This window comes from Augochlora pura, chromosome 5 (genome assembly GCF_028453695.1).
Source record: "Augochlora pura isolate Apur16 chromosome 5, APUR_v2.2.1, whole genome shotgun sequence".
Taxonomy (NCBI): Eukaryota; Metazoa; Arthropoda; class Insecta; order Hymenoptera; family Halictidae; genus Augochlora; species Augochlora pura.
The window spans coordinates 16933422-16947195 of NC_135776.1; positions in this window are offsets into that span (position 1 = coordinate 16933422).

Genomic DNA, 13774 nt, shown 5'->3' on the forward strand with positions numbered 1-13774 from the left:
GTTATAATAAATTTTTAAAACTATATATTTAGTTGTTATAATAAATTATAATATATGATATCTAGTTGTTATAATAAATTGTAATATATGACATCTAGCTGTTATAATAAATTGTAATAAATGATATCTAGTTAATACAAAAATTATAATAAATGATATCTAGTTATTATAGTAAATTGTAATAAATGATATCTAGTTAATACAAAAATTATAATAAATGATATCTAGTTATTATAGTAAATTGTAATAAATGATATCTAGTTATTACAAGAAACTACAATAAATAATATCCAGTTGCTATAATAAACTATAACAAACGCGTGCACTATCTCCGTACCCTAAAAACAGCAATCATAAATCAGCCGTTAAATACGCGTGGCATTAATTGACCACTTTCGAGCGATTACAGTCATCCACCTGATGATTCCGCCGAAACGATGCGCGGGTGGGAAATTCGCCCCGTCCCGCCCGGGTCGGGCAGTCACGGAATCTTGTTTCCGTTACAATCAACATCTGTCACGATTCCGAGCGATCGGCCCGCGGCCAAAACTTCTTTTCTATCCGTCCAAAAAGTCGACAGCTCTGCACACAGGCCATCGGGAATATACGGGGGAGGGGAGGAGGGGAGGGGGGGTCGGGCGGCGGACCCATCCACCGGGGCCGCCACGTATTCGAAAGCGATCGCGGTCACGCATCGTGCCGCGAGTGCCGGACAGCGTGTGTGTGGATATTTCATAACTTCGCGCCCGGGTGATTTATTGCGTGCGCCCGGTGATTTTTCATCGGAGAAGCTACAAAATGAAGTGATTGATTGCGATCCGCGAAGGAGCAGCGCGGCCGAAGGATGGGAGACCGGCGGATTTTTATTTATTACGAGTGGCCCGGAGAATCCACCCTCCCCTCCACCCCCTCCCCGTGTCAATGAAAGACGAACGCCATAGTGAAATTACGTATTTACCGATGCGAGGCGCTTTCGCAGCAGAGATTGTCAACGGTGTAGGGTCACCGGGAGAGGAAGGCCGGCTTGATTTATTAGAGCGCTTTAAGCGTTGATCAAGTCGCGCGGATGCAAACAGTCGCGGAGTGATTGCCTCCAAACATTTCGAACCCGGGGAGTATCGATTATTAACTTGCGCGCCTTGCCGGCCTCTCTGCGATAATTAATATTAAATTGTAAGCACCTTTCTGCTTTAATTCTAATTATATCGTGTTTTAATTGTAATAATTTTTGTGCTTTCATAATAATTATTTTGTGCTTTAATTTTAATCATTTTATGTTTTATTGTAATGTTATACATTGCAATGTTATATATTATAATAATATATGTTATAATGCTAAATATTATAATCTTATACATTACAATGTTATATATTACAATATTAATGGAACACCTGGTCAGCCATTGTCCAAAATAAATTTTAATCTTGTGTCATGCGCCTCGAACAGTTAAATAATCAACTAATAAATCCGAGACACTACCGAATAAATAGAAAAAGATAATAAATCATAACGGTTCATAAATAACACAATAAACCAACCTTAAACAATAAATATCATCTACTGGTTCCCCATTTAAAAAAAAAAAAGAAGGAACTTATGGGACACGCTAATATTGTTTCACATTCGACAGGATATAAAGCCACGTGGCCACGGTTGTCGCAAATATCTCCGCGAAGTCGCGAAACAATAAAACACGCAGAATGCAAATGCGTGGCCGCGGCGAGCAAGCAGCCGGTCGCAACAAAAACCCTGAATTGATATCGAAAAAAGAAGAGTTAAGGAAGGGAGCACAATGTGAGAGTCACGATACCGTGTGTGTGTGTGTGTGTGTGTGTGTGTGTGTGTGTGTGTGTGTGTGTGTGTCTGCCGGCGATGAAAATGTGCCGATGATAAATGTTACTTTTTCCACGGGAACGGGTGCGCGCGCGCTCGCACGCCGTTAGCGTTTCCGTACGATTCATCACTGGTAATTAACCGTAAAAGTTGCCCAAACGCACGTGCATCGCGCGACACAGGGCCGACACGGTCGCATGCGACGGGGTGTGCCCGTGGAAGAGGAGGAAATGACGGGGAAAAGACACCGTGCTGAATCGCGTTGGACGGAGGAAAGGAGAAATCTGGTTCGTCGACAATCGTCGGGAAATTATACTATAGCTATTGAATGATGATTTTAAAGAAACTATAGTTTTGGAAAATTGCAATAATTTGATAAATATTTTTCTGTGTCCTGTGAAATAATTAATGCATTTGGGAAAGCAGTAGAGAAATCTAAATAGGGGATTTTGAAAGGAACGTGATAAAGCTTTAATATTATTAATATTTAATACTGAAATTGGATAAGATCAAAATTGAACATGGTCGAAATTGGACACGGTTGAAATTGAATAAGATCAAAATTGAACGTGGTTCACATTGAATGAGATTATAATTGAATATGGTCGAAATTGATAAGATCAAAATTGAAGATGGACGAAATTGATAAAATCAAAGTTGAACACGGTCGAAATTTTATAGAATTAAAATTGAATATGATAGATTTTGGAAGTGGTAGAAATTAAACATGATAGAGCTTGAATATAGTAGAGATTTGATATGATAGATTTCCGACATGGCCAAAAATGAACACGATAGTGTTTGAGCATGATCTAAATTGAATAAAATTACAATTGAACATAGTAGAGAATTAATATAATACATTTTCAACATGGTCAAAATTGAATATGATTGAATTTGAACATGGTCTAAATTGAATATGATTGAATTTGAACATGGTCTAAATTGAATAAAATTAAAATTGAACATACTAGAGATTCGATATGACAGAATTGAATATGATAGATATTCGACATGGTCAAAATTGAAGATGGTAGTCTTTGGGCATGATTAAATTTCAACATGATAAGAATTGAACATAGTCAGAATTGAATATGATATTCAACACAGTAAAAATTGAACGCAATAAACCGTGAACATTGGTGAAAATAAAGTAACGATACCGGGTTCTGTCCGCCGTCAAAGAGGCGTAGCGCGCATGTCGCGCGCGTGTGGGTGAGCCCTTAACGTTCGGGATCCCGCGCCCAATAGAAAAGCTGAAAAGGTTTCGCAGAGGGCAACAGAGGGCAGAGCCGGGGCCTGTGCGCGCGGAAATAAAATGTAATTTGTTTCGGCGCGTGCACAGCAATAGAAGCGCGCCGTCGACGCGGGATAAGTGTTTCGCTCGGCCGAGGGGTGCGATCCAATTTCGCCTTCGGGAGGGGAGGGGGGGCTCGGTCGATCGTGAGACAAAAAGCAGGTGCTCGTGACCGTGTATCGGTCGGTTGTCTTGCAGAGAAACAATTAAAAACGAAACGAAAATCAAGTGCAAGGCTTCGAGCCGGCCGACCGACAAAGTGCGTGTCTAGCGCGGCACAATCATCGAGGCCAGACGGGGCGGGAGGGGGCAAAACAGTTCCGTAATTATTTTCTTTTTTAAACGCGACGGAAGAGGGGGACTCCCGAGCAAAATGAACGCGCGCGCTTCCGCGCGATAATCTTCGTTGATTCGGAACGACTACACCGGGGGAACTCTGTGTATGCAAATTTACATTCGTACGAGGTAGCAAACACGGAGTCGAATTGAATTCAGTTCGGCGGTGCATTTGACGAGCGAAACGGAAAATGGGACTGTTATTAATAATCAATTTGTGAAGCTGCCGAAACGATGGACTTCAGGCTTTTGACTTCATAGTAAATTATGTTATGTAGTAATAATAACAATAATAATGTTGCATTGTATTGTAATTGTTCTTTAATTGTATTGTAATTATACTATAATTGTACTGTAATTGTATTGTATTATATTATATTATATAATGTAATTATAATAGTTATAATATAAATCTAAAACTATAAAAAATTTAAGGACATCTTTTTCAAAATTGAACGATACAAAATATGACGACTATAGAATTTGGGCATGGTTAAAATTGAATGTAAAGAGAATTAAACATAGTCAAAGTTGGATATGATAAAAATTGAACATGGTTTAGATTGAATAAGATTAAAATTGAACATGATTGAAATTTTACATGATCAAAATTAATTATGATCAAAACTGAACAAGGTTAAAATTCAATAAGATTAAAATTGAACGTGATTGAAATTTTATATGATCAAAATTGAACATGATAAAAACAGAATGTGAGAAGATTGAATGTGAAAATTGAATGTGAGAAGAAGTGAACATTTGGGATTGGATATGGTCATTGTTATACTATACTATATAATACTATATTATGTTGCATATTCAATATCATTTAAATATATAAGAATCACTTACTCTTGTAAACAATTACCTAGAGCAAATATACAATCCAATAAAAGAAAATGGTAATCGTTGATTCTTTTTGAAAAATAGTCGACGATTTTATAGTATCTGCTTCGAACAAGCAAATATTGGTCCGCGCTAAATAATCCTGTCCACTTTCATAGCACGTCATACACAGTGTGGGGGAGGGGGGGGGGGGGTGGGGCAGCACTAAATGCGTACAAGTTTTTGATAAACTTTACTTCGGTTAAGAGGGGCAGTTACTGCCAGGCATAATAGTTCAGCGAAAGACGAAGTTAAAAAAACTTGAGAAGCCGCCAGGACACTGTAACCGATACTTTGATAAACTGCTGTTACGGACTCGCTAATCATACTAAGCGAAGAAGCATCCCACCCGACGCATTCGCCGTCGAGCGGATTTTATAGAACTTCCGCTGTACCACCACTCGAAAATTGTTACATAATTTATCACCGCAATCCAATTTCGAGATACCGGCTATAATACAATATTCGACGCATCGTTCATGCTTAAATATGCAAGACAACACCGCCTATCGAAGTATTATAGTTTATAGAGGGTGTCCTAAAATTATGGCAGATTAGGGAAGTTATGTTCTCCGGGTGATTTCAAGTAGCTTTTCCCTTTGCGAATATAAGATTTGAGGCTTTGTTTAGGAGTTATTGAAGAAAAACGGTGACCAACGAGAGATAAAAAATACTGTAAACAAAAAAAAAACATTAAAAATGATGAAAACTGTATCTCGATGAAAATTGAATATATTAATGTTTGAACCCACTAGAAATTGATTATAATAAAAATTAAACACGGCAGTTAATAAACAATACTGTAACAAAAAAAAACAAACATTAAAAATAATAAAAACTGGCCAAAATGTACCTCTATACTGAAAATTGGATATAATAACGTCTAAACGCGCTAAAAACTGAATAAAAATTGGACATTGTAAAAATCCTGCGCGTTGAGGCTCGACCTTTTGCGTAAAACTTTGATTAAACTAAGCTGCTTCTTTCCTCTCTCGAAAAAAAAAGGGTCGAGTTTGCATAAAAATCCGCAGCGCATTTACGACTGCTTCCCTATCTGCGCGGCGGGAAATTATGCCGCGGATCTTCCGCCCCGTGAGTTTCCGCACGGTTAGTAAATTTATATTTTTAATAAATTTACTTGGACTCTTAAACAACTTTCCAACATAGTTTGCGCGGCTCCTGTTACGACGTGGAAATTAACGAAAGGTTTTCTCCCGGTTCGTTTCGCGGCGATCAAAAAAAGAGAGAGAGAGAGAGAGAGAGAGAGAGAGGTGGCGATCTTTTAGCACCGGATCCGGCAACCGCCCGGATGAATGGAAAATACATTTCCATTTCCGGCCGCATACGTTTTGATTCGCTTGTGCAACGCTGTGTGTCTGGTTCCGCGTTGCCGCGGCAGTGCGGCCGCGCCTCCTTTCAATTCGGACGATTCTCATTCTGCGCTTCTCGGCGCACTCTTTCATACTATTGACGATGGGACTCCCGTTAATATTCGGACACTCTCCAAAATGCAATGGAACATTTTCAGAACTCGACTAAACGACTTGAATTATTTATTTTTTAGACGATAGAAAGACTAGTTTAATGCTTTTGATTATTATAGTTTTGAAGTTAATGTTTTTTAATATAATAGTTTTGATTATAGCGCTTTTGAATGTAGTGCATGATGCTTTCGATTTTAGTGCTTTTGATTATAGTGCATAATGCTTTTGATTTTAGTGCTTTTGACTATAGTAAAACAACAAATTACAAAAATATTGAAGATTACTATAAACTTATAATTCTTATCCCATATAAACCCATAGAATCAAAACGACCCCAAAAATTCAACTTAATTCCACTATGTTTGTAGCACTATTCCGCAAATTTATAAACAAACAAAACCTTACTCGCAACGTTAAATAGACAAAAATTACAGGAATTTCACAATATGCTATCCGTTTACCTGACAATATATTAAAAACTCAATCCAGTCACAGAATTCAATTATCCACCCTCAAAATACAACAAATTACAAAACCATTAAAATTATTATAAACTTCGCCTAACTTATAATTTTTATCCTATATGCACCCATATAATCAAAACGATTCTAAAAAAGAAGTTCCATTAAACTTAAAAGAAAATAGCTATATAATATAATTATTATACACAATTCCAAATTGTTACAAATATACGTACTTTACACTATTATTCCATTTACTCGTTTCATTCTACTAATAAAACATAACGCATAGTATTACCAATAAACATAAGCGAAACAGAATACGACTTGCACAAGTAGCGAAAGATATTACCCTAATTGGGCGTCAAGGGTTAACTCCGAGACGCGTCTCCCCCTTTCTCTCTCTCTCTCTCCCTCTCTCGGTATCCGGAATTCGTCGCCATAGTTTTCTAATTACACGTTGCTTTGTGAATGACGGGGTGGGGACGTACCGGCGGCGTCGCATTCGTGAAGCGCCAACGGCGCGAGACTATATAAGGGCGCGCGCGCGCGCGCGAGAAGTCTAGGGACATTTATCGTTCCCGGTGAAAGATGGATGATGAAAGAAACACAGATACGAGTTTAAAAGGTCGTCCAGTGGTATTCGCATCGGCGTGGCCGTAGCATTGCCGTAATTTACGGTACCGTGTGTCCCATTCAACCCCGTCGCGAGATCGTATCGGCTCCTCAAGTGTCTGAGGGGTCGCAGTCTCGCGGCCGGGGTTGGAATCCCCCCTCCCCCCCCCCTCGTGCGCAGCCGTCTAAGCCGGAAACGCGGTTTAACAATTCCGCTCCCGCGACGTGAAAATGACTCGCGCGGGTCCCCGCCGCGGTTTCGCCGCGCGCGGAATTTTCGGCTGACCTTCGCGCAAACAATGCGATCCGATGAGAACTTAACCTCTTTTTTTTGCTTACTCGACATTCTTTTATTATTTCCTTTGTGGAATAAGCGACGACCCTTGTCGGAGCATTTTTTTTAGAATTGTAATAATTATTAGCTTTACGATGGTGGTGATTTCTGAGGAGGTAAGGAATATTTATCGTATATTTTTATAGTTTTTATAAAGGAAGAAAATTTTTGATTAGGACTCTTGCGATTGCAATAATATTTCATTATACTTTAATATGTCATTTTGTGATATTTAATGGTAATTTAATATATCATTATATTACTAACATTATTATTATCATTACATTTTGATATAAAACAATATAAAATTATTTCCCCTCTAAATGTTCAATAATCTAATCATCGACGATATTTAACACATAAAGTGTTGCACTATCAAAACAAATAAAATAACATTAAGTAACTAGCAATTTATATTATTATAACGTTACTCTGCTGTATTTTAAATTCTCTGAAACATCGTCGCGAGAGAAAACGAACAAGAATTTCAAGGCAAAACGAACAAAAGCGCAAGAATTAAAGCGACAGATCGGATGTGTCGTACATATGTAATGCGAAAAACCAGAGAAATAGATTATCTGCTACGGTTAAACGGAATGCGAGGAACATATTTCATAGCGGGCGAGACTGTCGCGGAGATCATAAGATGATATTCTATCAAGAAATGTATCTTCATTTTTAGAAACGTATCTTCATCCGAAGAAATATTACTTCGTGCATTCTTAACCCCCCGCGCGACAGCGAATGTCCCGTGGAATTTCGAATAATTGAATCTTAAAATAGACAGATACGAAAGAACATTTGTATATCGTGAAATCTTTCAATTTTTAGATTTAAGTTTGGATAAATTATTTGTTGAACACTGTTCTCATTTATTCAGAAAAAATGATATTATTCGGTAAAAATAGTTACAATATTCTAGGATTTTAAACAATAGTTCAATTATTTAATTAATTGATTTTAAAAGGAAGCACCAGATCCATTTTGTTATAAACAGTTAAAAGATGTTATGAATGTGTATATTTTACATTTTTCTTCCATTTATTGAGAATATTATGAATTTACGTTTCATATTTCTTATTTTGTTTATTATGAATTATTGTGCGAATATTATGCGAATACTGTTATAAATGTTGTGAATAATTGTGAATATTATGAATAATTCTGGATTTTACGAATAATATAAATCTAATGTTATAAACGTTGCAAATGTTATAAATGTTACGATATTATAAATATTATCATTACTATGAAACTTATAAATATAGCGAATATTATAAATATTATAAGTATCATGAATATCTCAAATATTACAAATATTATAAATACTATAAATAACACGAATATTATAAATATCAGGAATATCTCAATTATTACAAATATCATAAATATCAGGAATATCTCAAATATTGCAAATATCATAAATACCATAAATATTACGAACATTGCAAACATTACAAGTCTTGCAAATACGAAATAAATATCAACGGACGCGCATAATTTATGTTCGCGCTCCACTTGTTGCATCCGCGCTGTTATAAAATAATAATAGAGCGGACGCGGTGCCTAATTTTTTATTCGCCGGCGATCGAAAGCATAAACGATGCAGCGTAGCGCGGTGATCGTCGTCAAAGCCACCGGTTTTAATCTCTGCCGGCGAAAAGTTTATAATTTACGACACGGAGATGCATCGATGCGCGGGCGGGCGCGGGCGCGGGGGGAGAGAGAGAGAGAGAGAACGGCTTCGCAATATCACGAGGCCGCATCTCGCCTGCAAAGATTTAATCACGTTCACCTTTCATTCGTACACGCGCCGTAGCGAATGCAATATTTAAAGGCTTAATCATCCGTCTCCGCAAAGCTAATATGTGTCCTTGGTTTTATTATCCGCCATAAAGCGACGAAGTTTGACTATTGCGCGGGCCGCGCACGCTCGTGGAGCGATATATTACACGAGAAAAAAAAAATGGAGGAAAGAACGCCGACAAAAAGTCGGCGCATCCGCGAAACAGATGAAACTCGAATAACTGCAAACAATTTCATTTCCGCTGTTGTTTTACTCGGAAACGTACGCTATCGTTGCTATACATATATTATATGGCGAATTATTGAGGTATGTTACAGCGATATTGTATGCTTTGAAGCTTGTCTATAACTTGTTAATCGATTATTTGTTATTTGTTATTGAGGTGCAAGTGTGGGATTGCATTGCTGCAAGCTTTAATATTGTTATGTAGATTTTTAAATATTGGGCACCTTTTGCGATGAATGAAATAAATAAAATAAAAATAAGATAAATAGAATAGATAAAATAGATATTATTTAATGCTAATATTATAAAAATAGAATGTTAGATTGCACTACTGTTATATTATATTACTGTAGGATCCGAGATTACTATACAACTTTTTCCAATACCAGATACCTTTCGCGATGAACAATATAAATAAAATTGAAATAAAAGAAATAAAATAGAGATAAAAGAAATAAAATAGAAATAGGAGAAATGAAACAGACGTAAAAGAAATAAAATAGAAATAAACGAAATAAAATAGAGATAAAAGAAATAAAAGAGAGATAAAAGAAATAAAATAGAAATAGAAGAAATAAAACGGAAGTAAAAGAAATAAAATAGAAACGAGAGAAATAAAAGAAAAAGAAAATAAATGAAACAAAAATGAAATAGACAGAATAAATATTGTTCCATCTGAATATTACGAAACTAGAAAAATTGAAGTAGGTCGACACGATGCACCGTTAATTATTGCACCGTTAAACGTCACCGTTAACTATCGCAATCACTATTATTCCCCGCGAAAGCGCAGAAACAATTCGACCAATTCCCCCTTTCATGCAGGTACCGCGCGACGGAATAAAATCCCAGCGACTTATATTTTCCGATTCGCATCCGATTAAATACGGATAAAATCTGCGAAATACCGTAGAAAATTTTCCACGGGGCCAAATGGCGAACTGTTGTCGAGAACTTTGTAATTCAATCAGTTTCTAAAGTGGTGAAATAAAAACGCTGGCGGCCGGTTCAGTTAAATCAGCCGGAATGAATTAGTTCTTTTGATAGAGAACCGCCGCCGCGGCCGAAAAAAGAAAGTAAAACGAGAGAGGGAGAGAGAGAGAGCCAAGCCATCCGGCCGCTGCATTAATGAAAGCAAAAGTTAAAGCAGAAGCGGAATCGACGAATCACGGGGACCCTCCGGGTGCGTTTCAATACTTCGAACGAAATCCGTCCCGCGTCAATGGTGTCAAGTGCCGCGCGCGCGCGCGCAAACTTCATGACTTGTTCGAAGAAACGGGATCTTCGAGATGCTTTTATAACAACAACAATTTCTGTTCCGATTGCTTCGTCGCGAACGAAGCTATCGAGAAGTTGATTCCGTTCGATCGAGAAGAGGAATTAATACAAAGCTAAGATCGCTGTATTACTTGGACGAGACATGATGTGTATTAACCCTTTGCTGTCGAGTGGTGACTCTGAAGCATTGTTCAAATTGTTCAATCGCTATTTATTTGAGATTGTTTATTTTAAGGAATTTTTAGATGAACGAAGTTTAGATTTATTATTTAGAGTTTAGATCTGTTATTTGTTCTAAAGTAATTGTTATATTTACGAAGTTTAGTTACTATTATTATATTTATTATATTTAGTTTACTATTTATTTTAAAGTAATTTTTAAAGTAGTTTTCAATAGTAAATAAATAATAACTTATGAATCGAAATTTTTTTTTGTTTTGTCATTTATGTTAATTATGTCACAGTTATATCACGGTTTTGTTATTTATGTTAACTATATTTATATACAGTTATAGTTATTAGTTATATTCATACATATATATATTATACAAAATGTATATGAATTACACTCAGTACCGTTTCCCCCTTCGACACACACACACACCGTACAAGATAATTTATAAAAATCACATTCTAAAATTAGCTTCAACCATTACGATATAAACATTAACAACAAGAGAACAAAATTTCACCCCAACATAACCTAACAACGTTCATATACTCGACGAATTCAAATCGTCTTCGACCATTATAATATCAACATTAATAACAAAAGAACAAAATTTCAAGAACCTATCAACATTTATATACTCGACGAATTATTCCTAAAATGCTCCGTCAAGAGCCACCCTCGTCGTAGCGCGGCAACGACGAGGAAGGCGCGGGACTCGGTGCAAGAAGCGCACAGGGACAAGCTAATGCATTATTTTTTTCCTGCAGCCCTGTCGAACGGATCGAGCGTCGCCGGAGGTCATTTGGACCCGAAAGATAGCAGCCGGGTTAAAAAGAAGGGACCAAGGTGGCCGCTGATCGATCCTCGTTTTCCGGAGCGGCGGCCGCTCTATTGGTCTCCACGGCTCCGAGGTAGAATTCGACGTCGCTCGATTTAAGCGTCGTAAACGAAACTGAGATTGATAAGGACGCTGTTTGAACGAGACGTCGCCGCGCCTGCGAGCCCGAGTTTTATCGGGACGTGCGTTTAACTCATTAGCCTTGGAGAAGTTTAAGCGCGACCGTGACGTACTCCCGTCGGTAACGAGCCAAAAGGGGGGGGGGGGGGGGGGGGGGGCCCGGCTGCATAAATTCATTTCGGAGGCGGGCTAATTGTTAATTGCGCTTCAAGGATAGAGCTTCGATGTTTCGCGATAAACCTGAATTAATACCTGTGCCTACAGTCAGTCCAATAAGTATTACGTCCCAACGTATTAATATTAAATATTAACTCCCAACAAATTTCTCTTATAAGCGGTACGAATACTTATGGAGCTAACTGTACGTGCTAGCACAGCCGGGGCGCGCTCCAAGCGAATGGAAAGAGACTTAGCTCTACCTCCCCCTCCTCCTCCCTTGGTTTATCTGATTTTTCCGGTTCAAAGTTCGAGAGTTTAATGAAGGAGCACGATTCGGTAACACGACATCAGCCGCCCGCGCGCGTTTCTATTAAGTCCGTTCCCGAATGGAACCGTAAAACTGTTCGGCGAAGATTTTAATTAATCGGAGGAGTCTGCCGCCACCGGACGGATCTAACCCCGACGGTAATTGAAGTATTTGCTGTATTTTAATTGTGCCGGCGCGCTCTGGCTGCCGGCCACAGATTAACCCTTTCGTCGCGGCGGTCCGCTCTCCGCTGGAGTGACGCCATGGAACCGGGTCCATTTATTGTCTTTGTGGCGGCTGTAGTCGGTTTTATAGCGACTTTGTAGCGACTGTACTTTCTAGTCACTATATTGCGTTATATGATATTTTATTATATGATATTATACAATATGATATTATATTATATGATATCATACTATATGATATGATACCATATGATATGATATTGTATGATATATTATATCATATGATACTATATGATATTATATTATATGATATGATACTATATGATATTATACTATATGATATTATATTATATGATATGATACTTTATGATATTATATTATATGATATTGAATTACATTGTATTATATTATAGTATATTGTATTGTATTGTAATTGTAATTATATATCATACACTGTAGATTGTACATTTTATATTGTGTATTGTAACTGTATATTGTATATTTCATATTGTATTATACTGTATTCTTTGTATTCTATTTTGTATGTCGTATATTTTATATTGTTTATTGTACATTATATATTGTACTGTATTCTATTCTATTCTATTATATATACATTATATTTATATAGTATATTTTCGTTGATCATATTTTTCACCTTATTCCCTTTCTTTCTTTAAAACAATTTAAAGCTCTTTCCTCGGATTTCTCTATTATTTGGAATAAAAAAAAATACGAAAAGAACTTCAAAAAAATTGAAATATTTGAGAAGTTTCAAATGCGATGTATCTTAAAATTATGCGATCCAAATAAAAAAGATTAAAAAAATGTCCTTATATTTTTATCATTCCTAACAACAACAAAATAAAAACAAATTACTCTAATCACCGTCCAGTCTTTCTATCACCTAAAAGAAAAGATTCAAACAACCAACTCCACTTTCACAAAATATACATGAATATTTCTCATGACTCGACGTGTTCTCAATAAATTCACCGACCCCCGATCTCCGATAATTAAATCCCAATTAATAGCTCCAAGTATCCGCCACACGTTCGCAACTTATCCAGCAAAAAATCCGCCACGGAAGGGAACAATGCGACGCGTCGGCGAGCCGAATGGCAACCAGCGGCGGCAGGGAAATCGCGGCGGCGTGACGCGCGCGAAAAAAAGGAAAAAGTTCGCGCGCGACCCTTTAGATTTCAGAGGCCGGCAAATAAGAGGACATTCGAACGTCATTAAAAGCGTCCGCGATTCTCGAAAGCGCGTGTCGCTAATGAAATACCCACGTAGCCGGGGGTTTTAAATGAAGATCCCGCAAGCGGCGGCCATTCATACCGCCTCTGAATAACGAGCGTGTCGCTCCGGCGTGCGCTACACGCGCTCGAACCGTCTCCGCGCGTCTTCCACGCCTGTTCCGTTCCAAGTCCGGCCCGG